Source organism: Vombatus ursinus, unplaced genomic scaffold, assembly GCF_900497805.2.
Source record: "Vombatus ursinus unplaced genomic scaffold, bare-nosed wombat genome assembly UNPS02014793.1, whole genome shotgun sequence".
In the NCBI taxonomy this organism is placed as follows: Eukaryota; Metazoa; Chordata; class Mammalia; order Diprotodontia; family Vombatidae; genus Vombatus; species Vombatus ursinus.
In genome coordinates this window covers 6,370,627-6,383,122 of record NW_020954571.1, presented here as the reverse complement: position 1 = coordinate 6,383,122, position 12,496 = coordinate 6,370,627, and the positions used below count along the sequence as shown (strand labels likewise).

Genomic DNA, 12,496 nt, shown 5'->3' with positions numbered 1-12,496 from the left:
TATCTGAACTCTCCATTTGTTACATATAACGTGTTTTACTATGTATTTTTCTTTGTGTATATATATATATACATATCCATCTATATACATATATACACATATCTATATCTACATATATATCTTGTTTACCTATTCAGATCATAAACTAAAAGAAAGAAACTATATCTTTTATAAAACCTGTCCCTACTGTGTCTAATACAAGTTACACACAGTCGGTATTCAAATACTGAACTTGTTATTGAATTTGCTTTCTGGTGCTTTTTCATTCATTTTTTAAAAATCTGATTTTCCCCATCCCAAAAGAATTAAAGTCTTTGGGCCAAATGTTCTTTGTAAATCAAATGGAAAACTGGATTGAGTTTTAAGTTAGCTACTTATCACCTTGTTGAATGTTTAGACACAACTCCTACTAGCACTCTTAATACTTCAAAGATTTGTGATTTTGTTGTTGTCAGCTCTCCCTTCACTGATTCAGACTTCAGGCTCTCTACAACTATATAATAACGATTTCAAGAATTTCTTTGGCTGAAAAATTCAACACTTTGCAGCCAACCTGCTCATGAGCATCAATCCCAACTAGCAGAAAATGCTCTTTTCTGAAGCACAGAAAAATAAGAGGCTTGAAAACAGAAATGACAAAACTCAGGGAAACTTCTTTGTCTGACAAAAAAAGGAAAACATCCGCCTATTTTCACAGGGGGCAGCTAGGTGTCATAGTGAATAAAGTGGCAGGCCTGGAGTCTTCTTGAGTTCAAATCTGGCCACAGACACTTATTAGGCCCTGGGCAAGTCACTTAATCCTGTTTGCCTCAGTTTCCTCATCTGTAAAATGAGCTGGAGAAGGAAATGGCAATCTTTGCCAAGTAAACCCTAAATGGAATCACGAAGAGTTAGACATGACTAAAAACGATTCAACAACAAAGATTTTCACAGAATCACAAATTTAAAGCCGGAAGAGACCTCAGAAGTTCTCTAGTCCAACCTCCTTATTTTACAGATGAGGAAACTGAGGCCTAGAAAGATCTAACAAGTACTGAGAGATGGGATTTGAACCCCTGTCCTCTGACTCAAAATCCAGTGTTCTTTTCACTGTACCACAGTGCTTTTCTTAGTCTATAATCAACAAAATCCACATAAAGAGCAAAAATTACTAAGGTAAAAATATCAGGTTTTTTATCTCATAGGATTATCACTATCCACCTGAGCTTAGTTACATGAAGGTAATAAATGTCACAACATTAACACTACTGGATGATTTATATTAGCCAATTACCAACATATATATTCATACCAGATACAATTTCATTCTCAACTCCTCAAAATATATACACACTATTCTACTACAGATGACGCCCTTGCTGTAATGGTCAGCAGAATAATAGGTCAAATATAAGATCATTAGGCCTATAATCACCTCTCCAAAGGTACTGTCTAAAATGTAAAACATACTCCCCCTTAGAGGGGGAACTTAGCCAAAACCAACATTAAGCATTTTGCCCCTAAATGAGAATGACAAACCACAAGAAATTATGCTCTACCTGTTCTATGGACAATTAGTACTTCAGTTTCCAGTGCTGCCAACCTGGTGTCTTTCATGATCTCTAAAGGAAAAAACAACAACAACAACAACAACAAAAAAAAAATACACTAGATAAGTACAAACACTAATCTTATAATAAAATATGCTCACAGAATATCAGAGTTGGAAGGGACCTTAGAAGTTATCTACTCAAGTATGTAACCTTTCTTCCAGATGACAGCCTTCTAAACAGTGAAAACCAGTTATTATGCCCACCCTTCTTGCCCCAACTTTCTTCTTCTCCAGGCTAAATATCCTAAGTTCCTACAACCATTCATCACCTGACATGTTTTCCAGACCCTTCAATGCTCTGGTGATCCTTCTTTGCACAAGATCTAGACCTTCTTAAAATGTGACAGCCTAAATTGTTCCACTGCTCAAAATATTGCCTTATCAATGTAAAGTATGGTAGGACATATGTTTCCTTTGAAATAGATTTTATTTCTACTAGTGTAGCCTAGGATTACATTAGCTTTTTGGCCTCTCATGTCACATTGCTGGCTTATCTTCTCTCCCCTCCTCCTTTTCCCCATCTCACCACTTACCCAATGAGTTAAGCCCTGAGAGGCTCTCACTTCTGATGTCTCGCACAGTGAAGACTGAGGACTTTGACTGGGGCACTATACCCACCAGACTGTAATGCAGGTATCCTAAGTCAAGTTCAGGGAGGACAGAAATAGCCTATGAAGCAGAAGGGCAAAAGCTTACTCAGTGTATATTTATTTAGTGTGAATAAACCAGTGAAAGTGGGGTTCTATTAATGATATTCTATATTTACCTAGTAATCAAGCCTTGAAGAGCAGTAGGTTGGAAGCAATTAAGTTATTAAAAAACAGCCAACGTTGGTCAAAATTAAACTGATTGCAGATCTTTTAACCATTTTAAACCTATTGATCCAGTTGATAAGAAAAATTGTACATCAAGGTTGTACAGGCATTTTCTAGTACTCAAAATAACAATTCTCCATTACTAGATGATGTACATAAGTTATTCTACAATGCTATGAGGCAGGTCCATTTCAATAGGGTAGACAAATGTTCAGATAGAAAAAGTTTTTATCCCAGGTAACTCAATCAAGCAGATAACTAGGATTAGCATACAAGATCTCCAGTCTATAAGTAGCTTAGTCAACTGCTTAGTCTACTCTGAGTCATATAGACTCCTTATTTGTATTAATCCCAGTCCATATCATCAACCTAAAAAAATAGCAACAGAAGGATAAAGTTGTGATCATTTATATACCACACCCAAATCTTTTCCAGTTTTGTCTCCTACAATCCTATCCATATCTCCTCCTAAACTCTTCCAACTGGACTATTCACCACTATCAATTCATCCTGCCATTCTCTGACTTGGTTAATGTGGTTTCCTCCACCTAAAAATGTCCTTTACATCCTGACCTCTACCTACCTTTCAAGGGCAAGCTCAAATGCCATCTCTAACACAAAGCTTTTCTCGATCTTCTCTCCTCCAGCAATCTCTTCTCCCTCTTAATTTCTACATCCCTCCTCTTAACTGCATTTACTATACATTCACATTATACTTTGCATAATAATCATTGCCTTATTCTCCTCTACAAGACTAAGCTTCAAAAGTCAGGGATGTTGACAATCTTTGAATTTCTCGTGGTATGTAACATAGTGCCTTGTATATAGTAAGCACTCAATTTGTTGGATCAGTGAATTACAGAAATATACTTCAACAATAAAACAGGAGTTCTTGATGTTTTCTGTGTCATAGAACCCTTTGGAAGTTTGGCAAAGCCTACAGACCCCTTCTCATTATGTTTTTAAACACAAAAAAGAAAATACATAGACTTATAAAGGAAGCCAATTATAATGAAAGTTATAAATATTAAGAAAAAGTTCATGAACCCCCAGATTAAGAACCCCTGAACTCTTTATCAAGTGCCTAATACATGCAAGCTACTGAGCTAAGTCTTAGGGTTTTAAAAAAAAATCTCAATATATTGTCTGTACCCTCAGAAGCTTGTGTTTTAGTTATGGAGAAGAAAACTACATTAGAATTTATAACGTGAAGCTACAGTTAGAGAGACGTCAGCAAAGTACTATGAGAGGTGGGAACAGATTAGGGAAGAGTTAACACATTCTCTAGTTTTAAAGCAGCCTCATATAGGTTTCATTTCTGGGGTTCATAAGTGGACTGTTTTCATATCTGAATGCAGAGTAGCTATGAATTTTAAGGTAATAGCTATTTATTCATGCATGACCTAAATACAATCTTTTTTTTGGGGGGGGGGAAGATCGGGTTTCCCTATTTAATGTAGGCTGGAAGTACAGCTCAAAACTCTAAGTTCAAGTGACCCATCAACCTCAGCTTCCCAGTACCAGGGATCATAGGCATGTACCACCATACTTGTTTAGTAGTATGAACTTGTAAAGTCTTTTTCCTACATCCTTACTTATGAGAAGATAATTTTTCAACTGCATGAGTTAAGTAATAGCTATGAATTTTGAACCTATCAGCTATCGTTTGCAGTTCAAAAAAGGATCTAAAATGCCTTAAAAAGTGTTTTATGTGGAAATACTGCCATGGAGCTCTTAGGATTCAGGGAAGAAAGTTTCATATGTTCCCTAGAAAAAGCTACTTGTCAAAGTTAACAGTACTTAGAAAATCATTATGAGGTAGTCTGGAAAATGCAAGTTATAGATATGAACTTTACTCTTCCCTAAAACCTTGTTTCTTCCTTTCTTTTTTAAAATTTTTTTAAAGGGTCCACAACATTTTTTTGGGGGGGGGGGGAAGTAAAGCAATCTGGGTTAAGGGACTTGCCCAGGGTCAGACAGCTGGTGTCAAGTGTGTGAGGTCAAATTTTTGAACTCAGGTCCTCCTAACTCTAAGGCCAGAGCTCTATCCATTGTGCCAGCTAGCTGCCCCTGTTTTTCCCTTTCTTGCTGAGTATGAATATAAAAGAGCAATTCACTGGATGAAATGAATTAAAATGATACAATGGAAAGGAAGGGAAATTTACTCTATTATGTTAATACTTCTATTAAAGGCCAAGGCAAATTTGGATATACTACGGTAATCAGTGTGTTGCAACGTGTACAAAGTTCTCTCATATTTCTCTTTAGCAAAAAAGAATGCAAAAGCATAAGCTATAATTTGCCCTGATTATATTCCCAAAGATACCAAGTATCTCAAACAGCACTGAATAATCTACAAAAGAGAGAGGGGAAGAAAAAAGACAACACTGCTTGCCAGAGAGTAAAACAGCTGTTAGTTAAACCTGCCAAAGTTTGTGGTCATATGTTAGAGTTGTCTCTTCAGCTGTAGTACCTTCCAAGGTCACATTAACAGGGGCAGTAGAGAGCTCCAACTTGCCAGTTTCTAGGTTCAACAGTATACATGCCATTTTGGCACAGTAATCAGATAATTTTGCTCCTTATTTTAAGAACTCAGAAACACACTCCAGTCAACTGTCTCAAGGGGCAAGAACTCAACAGTTTTGGCCATAATATTACTCAGCATTGTCACATTCTGACAATTTGCTAGCACCAAGAATGCTTCACCCCTTCCTTATCTCCCCCTCTTCCCCCCCACATGTGTACTAGACAGGTGACTACTGTATGAACTTGAGAGGTTATTTAGCATTGTGTCGCCTGAATCAGACATAATAAATCCTGCAGATCTTATAGGATGTCCACAGAATCAGAAATGTAACTTGTCATTTCAACATGCTGAACATATACTAGGGAAGTACCAAAGGTGTCAAGTTAATGACCATTACAGAAAAAAGGTCAAAAGCAAGGTACTGGAAATACTAAAATAAATACTTGCTTTTAGGTTCAAGCAAAGAAGAAACTCAGTATTATATAATTCTTGAAGAATAGTCCTGCAACATTCAAATACACCAAAAATGGATTGGTTTCCATCATCAGTGTACTGTAAACTTTGACAATTATTTAGAAGCTGTGAAACAGATCCTATTCTTGAAAGGTAGACACCCAAGTTCTTCACTCTTAAAAATATGATTTAAGTGGCATCTTGTTTAAAAATCAGGAGCATAACAAAAAATTTAATTGCCAGGGAAGAGTGAATTAATCTTTTAGCCTAGGGGCTTAAACAAAATGGTTTACAGTCTTTGTGGTCTATAGGGCCATCTTTAAAAGAAAGCTGCCAGCTACAAACCAACTGGGGACTTTCCAGTCTGCTAGTCATTCAAGAAATTAATTTATGCTTATTAGAGTTTGCCAATTTTTTAAAAATAGTAATGTATCCAGAAGTTATTACTAAAAAGATGCATTAGGAGTACAAAGTATACTTGCTACTTTATAATATTAGAAATATTTACTTCTAAAAAATGCCTATAATAATTTAACATTGATACACTTTTGCATTTTTACCATTACACCGTGTAAACAGCTGAAGTTAAAGCAGATAGTGATGGATTATTTCAGTATGCCTGAACACATTACTTTCCATAAATCTGTTGCTATTTAACTTTCATCTCCTATACCAGATTTGACACAATGAACATCCAAAATGTACCTTGCTGCTCAAACACAAGATGAGATTACTATTAAGCCACCATTTTATTTATTTTATAAGACCCTTACCAATGGGTTTGCATAACTATCATGCTTGGCATGTATCCAAGTTATGTCTTTAAGAGGAGAATGTGGAAGTGCAATGCTGAATGCCCTCCTCACTCATCTGACACAGAAGCACTCTTTACTTTATGGCTCCCTCTTCTGCCCTTTATTGACACTGAGGCCCCTACACAACAAAAGACAGGATTACATGAGGAAAGGACATGATTTTGTGAACTTTTATTGAAAATTAGAAATGACTACTAACTTAACAGCATTTTGACTCTAGAGGTTCAGAAAGGTAAATTTATTACTTATTTTATTACCTGAAATGACAACCAACAGATGTTAAAACTAACAGAGAAACTGGCGATTATAACACTGTTTAAGATTTTCAGGTCAATTTAAATGGAAACCTATATATTTGTTCATTTTTGCCCATGTGTACTTTAATATAAAATGAAAGTCATATACCTCTGTCCAGGTAAGTCTTTTGGGCCACATTTTGGCTCATTCTGGAAACTTGATTTTAGGAAGGTCATCTACAAGCTACAAAATAACCAGAATGATGAGAGGACTCAAAACCAGCAGGGACTCTGTCAAAGAACTTTGGGATGTTTAGCCTAAAGGATTTAGGAAGAAGATGACTGCTTTTTTCAAGTATTTGAAAAGCTATTTTTTAAAAAAAAAGGTGGGGATCGATTTCTTTTGCTTGGTCCCACCAGTTAGAACTAGGACCAACTGTTCCTGGGAGTAAGGAGAAGGGGAGAAGTCATAGGAAGGCAGATTCTTTTTGATAAGGGATAAATTTCCTAACAATTTGAGATGGTCTCTATCACTTAAGGTATTTAAGCAAAGGCATAGCTACTCAGAAATCTAATGACGATGAGATGACTTCTGATGACTCTTCTCATTCAGATTTAAGAAAACTGTATTGTATTAACTTGTGAATACTTAAGTACAGAAAAAGGAAATTCTATTTGAGTACACACCACATACAACCATACTCCTAATTCCAACGAAAAAACAACTAGTCCCTTAAAAGATAAACACCACAAAATAACATCGTAAAAAAAGACTATAAGGAATTCACAAATTAGTAAGAAAAAAAAAGTTAAGCAATAAGATTTTAAAGAGGTGCAGAGCAGTTTATTTTTCTAGGCCATTAAATGTATAAAAATATCACCATGTAAAGTCTAATTGTTTAGATATAATAAAGCCATTAGCATTTTGATGAGGCAAGCTAGAATTAGGGATTCCTTCAAGTCAAGAAGTCAAGAAGCATTTATTAAGCACTTACTATGTGTCACCCAATGTACTAAGTGTTGAGGATACAAAAGCAAAACAGTTTCTGCTGTCAAGGAGCTCACATTCTAGTGCGAAAGACAATATACAAATAAGTATGTACATACAAGAAACAGACAAGGTAAACTGGAGATAATCTCAAGGAAAAGATATTGGGGTGGGGTGACCAGGAAAGGCTTTCTTAAAGAAAGTAGGATTTGAAGGGGCAGCTAGGTGGTGCAGTGGATAGAGCACCAGCTCTGAAGTCAGGAGGACCTGAGTTCAAATCTGGCCTCAGACCACACACTTGACATTTACTAGCTGCGTGACCCTGGGCAAGTCACTTAACCCCAATTGCCTGGGGAAAAAAAAAAAAGAAGGTAGGATTTGAGCTGAGTATTGAAAGAAATCAGTGAAGCCAGGAGATGAAGAGTAGTATGTCAGGCATGAGATAGCCAAAGAAGCTGTAGTGTTGTGGGTGAGGAATAGCAAGAAGACCAACCTCAAAAAAAATTAAAATCACGGAATCTTGGAGCTGGAAGGGACCTCTTTGTTGGACTAAAAATAATTTGGTCCAACGACTTTACTTTAAAGATGAGACCAGGAAAAGTTAAGTGACTCAACAAGTTCACACAGCTAACAGGCTTCAAGGAAAAATTGATCTATTTCATTGCAAGGTTTCCAGTATGCCACTGGATTGACTCTTTGGGGTACATATGAACTTAAGATAACAATGTAAGAATATGTAAAAGCTTTAATCCACTGTGGCAAGGTAATGAAAGGGTACATTTGCACCTTGGAAGTTTCCTAGAGGAGTCTGAGATAGTGTTAGGTTCCCTCTAGCACCAACTTTAAGATAAGTTAAAAAAAAAAAACAAAAAACCTCATTCACAGTACTCTGCATGCAACAGTCACTTAAGTTTGCTGATGAATGAAAATCAAACTAAGATTTCTTGAGTATCTATATCCAAGTGTTACATTATAATGATTAACCTAAATAAAAGGCAAAAACAAACTGAAAAAGAAGTCATGAAAACTGTTACTGTAGGGCATACTGGATAGCTATTAAGTTATTCATTTGCCCTGATATACTGATGAAATTGCGCAGTTTCACTGCATAAATGAGACACTTAAGCTTCAGGGACTTTCCTAGTAATATACTGCATAACCACTACACCAAACATACCAGAACTGTTTTGATATGTCAGTGAGAGTTCAATGATTCACATGATGAGCCAGTTTATGGGTTCTCAAATCTAGAATGAACAGGTTAAGGAAGCTGACAAAGGCATTCTAACTAAGGGCTTAAAAACATGCCATGTGCTTCATGCCACCAAGAAATGCATGAAGCAAAAAAAAAGCTGACATCATCTGCATTCTTAGAAATGACATACTATAGTTGTTTTGTGTTTTGGATAAGATATTAACTTTAGTAGGTATGGAGAAGGTGGTATTTTCCATTTATATCTACTATAAATACCCCTTAAGCTTGCACCAGGTGGTTATAAGAAGATTCTGTAGCTCCCCAGGGCAATAGCAAAGAATGTTTCAGTGTTGAGTAGCCTCATTTGCCTGATGCATGACTGTTAAAAGTATATTTCCCTACACAGCCCCAAATCAGTTTACACATTTGCATATTCAGGGTTTATTTAGGATGTTCAATTTAAGGATCACAGGTGTTCACTGCATAAATCAAGAGTTCTCTGAAGACTGGGTTTAACACTGCCTCCTGAAATTTACAATTCCATTTAGCCAGGATGTATTTGAATTCGGAAGACTACAAGTTTATCCCAAGATTACAAAAAACAAAGCATCTCAGATTTAAATTCTTCATATATTAGCAAATATATATCTTGACTAGCTATCAAAGTCTAACACAAAAGCTTATTTTATCTTGGAGAAAAATATTTTCTGTTTGGGGAACTTATCTATAGAAACCAAATAGTCTAGCATAAATATACCCCACTGCATTGAATTCTTTATACTTCAAGTCAACAAACATTTATAAAGTGTCTATAAGCTGCTAAGCAATGCGAATACAAGGAAGAAAAAGGACAATCCCCATTCTTACAACTTACCAGGAGGGATTCAATATGTACACAAATAAGTATAATACAAGACACGATAAGATAGGCAAAGGAGGCATCCAGACCTAACCTGTTAAAAAGGTCCTGAATATTTTCTACATAATACATACATACATAATACACAATACACAATACGTACAGAATAGAATGTTTATGATATTGCCATTTTATATTTTTGGTGGAGGAGTAGCTTATTTCTCCTGTAAACAGTCAAGAAACACACACCACATACACACACACACACACACACACACACACACCCCCTCCAAAAAAAAGAAAAAAAAGAAAAAGAAATCCAAAAGATTAGCTCCATCTCCACTGAATGACAAGAATGGGAATCTAGACATAAGCAAATATATGAGCTAGACTTAGGAAACCCAGTAAAGGTTTCAGAACTAGAAAAACAAGATTCACTGACACCAAAGAAAAATCTTTTATCACTGCAAGCAAAGAAAATGCTTTTAATAAAGCAGCCATCTCCAGAAAGAGGTCTCTTCACCCTCTGCTCCCTTAAATGAATGAATGGGTGACCTGTGGTTGGTTCGAAGTCACTGCAAATAGCATTTTAAGTATTACTTGTGCTGACAGTTACCTTAACGTCATCATCAATTAACGGGCAAAACCACTTCTCCTCTCGGGCCTCAGTTTCCTCATTTGACAAATGAGGGGGTTAGACTAGACGATCTCTAAGGACTCTTCCAGCTTTAAACCCTCTGGATGCGCTGAAGCTCCCAAAGTGCAAAACACTTAATTAAGATAAATCTCAACCGAGGCAGAGGGTGGGAAGGAAGAGAGAAAATGAGGCTGAAGTAAGTGCAACAGGACACTTCGCCTCCCTCCATTCATTCTCTCTTCGACCCTTCCAGTAGGGTCCCCGGCCCTTTCCCCTCGCCACCCCTTAAAGAGTCAAGAGCCCTGATCTCCTCAGAGAGGCTGTGAGTGCTTCCCACCCCCGGGGAAACCGTCACCCCCGGAAAGTGAGGGAAAGGAGGAGCTGCAGGGAAGAGAGCCCATCATCTCAGGGTTCCCCTCGGCACCGGGGCCTGGGAGGTTAGGGGGCCTGGGGTCAGGCGCCGTCCGAGGGGCAATCCAGGGGGCTCGCCCCCCTCCTCCTAGAGAGCTGCCAGTCCCCGCAGGGTCCAGCCCCCAAAGAGAAAGAGAAGAGAAGGGGAAAGCAAAGAAGGAGGGGACCGCCAACGAAGCCCCCCTCCTCCCAAACGCCCAGCACCAGCGCCCCCTCTTTCTGCCAGGACCCTCCCTGACAAGCCCTCCAGAGCGCGGGCCACCCCTGGGATCCCCGGTGAGAAGGAGAAGAGCGACACCCTTATACTCACCCACCGCCTCCTCCCCCTCGGCTGTTTACCTCTCACAGCTCCTCCAGCCTACAGGGCGCCGCCATCTTGGACGTACAGCTCTCCCCTCCCCCTCCCCTCCCTCAGCTGCGCACAGCGAAAGCCTCTGGAAACTTCCGCCACGGAAAAGAGTGCCCGCTGACACCCCAGCTCCCAACTCGACCGCGGAGGTTTACCGTGGACATCCTCCTGTAGTTAGACCTCCCACAGGAGATGAAGAATACCTATCTGTGGAATGGAAATATGTCTAAGGGAACTAAAGAGTGAGCATAAAGTGTGCTTGCTGCGGAGGGGGGGCGGGGCGGGAACTGGCGGAAGGATTGAGAGAGAAGGCCATGGTAAAGTCTTGTGACTTTGAAGGCGGCAGAAAGAAGCGCCGGCGCTGCGGGAGGAGCCACGAGAAATGGGGCGGGGGGGAGGGGGGAGTGGCGTCACGTGACTGATTCTTTAGAGGCGGGGGCGCTGCTAAGGAGGGATAAACAAGTTCATTCTGTCCGGGTGTGGTTTTAGCCGAGGGTTCATATTTTCTACCATTCTGTTTGTTTGTTTTTTACCCTTCTCCTGCTTCCTGCAAAGCTGTAGGATTTAGGGCCGAAAGGGACCTGGAGACTACTTGTTGAGACCCTGTTCCCAAGGGAATAGAGAGACCTGGGCCAGGCACTGCTTGTTATAGGCCTGATTTTGAACCTTAAAGGAAACGGTAGCTCATCACCTTCAATAACATCCCTGCTCCCCACATTTAAAGGGCATTGACAGCCATGATTCCATTTAATTTCTCTAACAACCCCGTAAAATAGAGCATTTTACAGAGAAGGAAAGAAAGGCTATGAAGAGGTGTACACAGACTTGCACAATACGTAAGCAAAAGAACAGATACTGGAACCCAAAACACCTTTGCTCAGCTCCTCAGGCTTGAGGAACCCTTTTAAATAATTAGCTCTTCTCTCCCACCCAGTTAAATCAATGCCTTTAATCACTATGGACTCATGTCACATTCTCTCATGGACTGGTTCAGTATGTTTCACTAACTGCCTTTTGGACATCTCCAATTGGATATTCCGTAGGCCTCTCAAACTCAACATGCCCAAAACAGACCTCATCTTCCCCCCAAAAACCTTCCCTTCTTCCAAAAATGTCCCTATTATAGTTGAAGGCACCAGCATCAGCATAGTTAAGCACGCTTGCAACCTAGGTGTCGTTCTCTACTCACACTCATGCCACGTATCCATTCTGCCACCGTCTTGGTCTTTCTACCTTCAAAACATCCCTTATAAACATCCCTTTCTTTCTATTCAGAGAGCCACCATCTTGGTGCAGGCCCTCATCGCCTCACAATTGGACTATTGAAATAGCCTTCTGGTTGATTTCCCTGCCTCAACACTCTTCTCACCCCAGTCTATCCTCCCTTCTTTTGCGAAGGTGACCTTCCTAAAGCTTGTCACCCTCCTACTCAATAAACTCCAATAGCTCTCTTTTACCTCTAGCATCAAATATAAACTCTTTAGTTTGGTATTTAAAGCTCTTCACCACCTGAACCCTTCCTACCTTTCTAGTCTTGTTACGCTTTTAATCCTCAGCGGGTAGTCTATGATCCAACTACACTGGCCTGCTTGCTTGATACTTCCCATATGACACTCCATC

The 12,496-nt window shown here is 39.1% G+C and overlaps 1 protein-coding gene across 6 annotated transcripts in view; it reads right to left on the bottom strand.

The window, feature by feature from the left end:
• The window catches only part of TSC1 (TSC complex subunit 1), a 42,093-nt gene extending 31,166 nt beyond the window's left edge, over positions 1-10,927 (bottom strand). Inside the window, exons 1-4 of one of the 6 annotated variants that reach the window (XM_027869371.1) lie at positions 10,096-10,342; positions 6,160-6,319; positions 2,125-2,260; positions 1,539-1,601 (exon numbers count right to left, since the gene is read on the bottom strand). The gene's annotated coding sequence lies outside the window, so the exon portion shown is untranslated. Of the gene's footprint in view, positions 1-1,538; positions 1,602-2,124; positions 2,261-6,159; positions 6,320-10,095; positions 10,343-10,837 lie in introns of those variants that run through there. The other 5 variants (XM_027869370.1, XM_027869375.1, XM_027869372.1 and 2 more) reach the window with 5 other exon arrangements.
• Between the last annotated feature and the right edge of the window lie 1,569 nt (positions 10,928-12,496).